This window comes from Myotis davidii, unplaced genomic scaffold (assembly GCF_000327345.1).
Source record: "Myotis davidii unplaced genomic scaffold, ASM32734v1 scaffold409, whole genome shotgun sequence".
Taxonomy (NCBI): domain Eukaryota; kingdom Metazoa; phylum Chordata; class Mammalia; order Chiroptera; family Vespertilionidae; genus Myotis; species Myotis davidii.
In genome coordinates this window covers 1,664,523-1,666,255 of record NW_006374611.1, presented here as the reverse complement: position 1 = coordinate 1,666,255, position 1,733 = coordinate 1,664,523, and the positions used below count along the sequence as shown (strand labels likewise).

General features: G+C 45.0%; 1 pseudogene; it reads left to right on the top strand.

Moving 5' to 3' along the window:
- The first annotated feature begins 518 nt into the window (after positions 1-518).
- LOC102765949 lies at positions 519-1,472 on the top strand (annotated as a pseudogene).
- Positions 1,473-1,733: the final 261 nt, after the last annotated feature.

Below are 1,733 nucleotides of genomic sequence, written 5' to 3'. Positions count from 1 at the left end.
CACATTTTTATTTCTCTTGGGTATATACTTGAGTAAAATAGGTGGATCATATCTTAACTCTTTTTTATTTTATTAAACTTTTTGGCATACATAACTGATGTATTTGACTTGATGGATTCAGAGATAAGTATACACCCATGAAACTATCATCACAATCTATGCCATAAAATATCCATCACTTCCAAAAATTTTCCTCCACTCTTTTATTTATTATTATTTTAAAGATAAGAACAATTAACATAAGATCTAACCCCTTGGCAAGTTTTTAAGTATGTAACACATGTTTTTTGTTAAATGGGAAAAGGATGATAGAATTAGGTTGCAGATAGAATAAGATTGCTAATATTTGAATTTAAGACTAGGAGTTTGACCTGGATTATCCAGGACCCTTCCATTGTCCATAAGTGAGGAAGAAGGAGGCAGGACCAGAGAGATGGGTCTTCCATGAGAAAGATTCCACTGGCTGTTGCTGGCTTTGAAGAATATGGAGGCCTATAGAATCTGGAAAGGTCAAGAAAATGCATTATCTCCTACAGCTTCCAGAAGGGATCCCAGCTGCCAAAAGCATGATGTTAGCCTGTGAAAGCCCGTTTGGATTGTTGCCCTTGACAATTATAAGGCAGCTTCTTTTCTGAGCAAACACCGAATGGCACTGATGAAGGTGCTGCTATGAGGACCCTGGAATTGGAGGCCACTGTGGCTTCAGTGGAGGATTTGGCAGTGGCATCCGGGGCCAAGGTGGTGGCCGGGGGGGTGGGAGGGGCTGAGGACAAGAAGTGGTTCCCCGTCACCAAGCTGGGCTGCCTGGTCAAGGACATGAAGATCAAGTCTCTAGAGGAGATCTCTCTATTCTCCTTGCCCATCAAGGAGTCTGAGGTCATTGACTTCTTGGGGGGATCCCTCAAGGATGAGGTCTTGAAGATTGTGCCCGTGAAAAGCAGACAGTGCTGGCCAGAGGACCCGGTTCAAGGCATTTGTTGCCATTGGGAACTACAATGGACATGTTGTTCTGGGTGTTAAGTGCTCAAAGGAAGTAGCCACTGCCATCCTTGGAGCCATTATCCTGGCCAAGCTCTCTATTGTCTCTATGCAGCAAGGTTACTGGGGGAAAAAGCTCGGCAAGCCCCACACTGTTCCTTGCAAGGTGACTGTCACTGTGGTTCTGTAATGGTGCGCCTCACCCCTGGAATACTCGGTCCCTGTGTCAAAGAATTTGCCGCTGATGGCGTGCCTCGGCCAGGGGCTGCACTGCCACCCTAGACAATTTCACCAAGGCCACCTTCGATGCCATCTCTAAGACCTACAGCTGTCTCACCCCAGGTCTGGAATGAGACCTTGCTCACCAAGTCTCCCTATCAGGATTCATTGACCCTCTTGTAAAGACTCACACCAGAGTTTCTGTGCAGACGACCCAGGCTCCAGCTGTGGTTACCACATAATTTTATACAAGAAAAATAAAGTGAATTAAGTCTGAAAAAAAAATTACAAGATCACTAGAAGCCCACCAATGGAAATCGCGGGGCCCTGCCCACTCGAACAGCCTCACCAAGCTTGCAGCCCTGCCCACCCACCCCAGTCTTTGGTCTTTACAGTGTTAGGGTCACAGGCCTTTTATAATATAGATTGGAACAGAACAAGGAGATATTTTGGAGCCAGGTACTATAAAACATAATGGTGGGTTAGATAGGGTGGAGATGGGAGAAATACATACAAATCAAATTTTATTTAAGAAA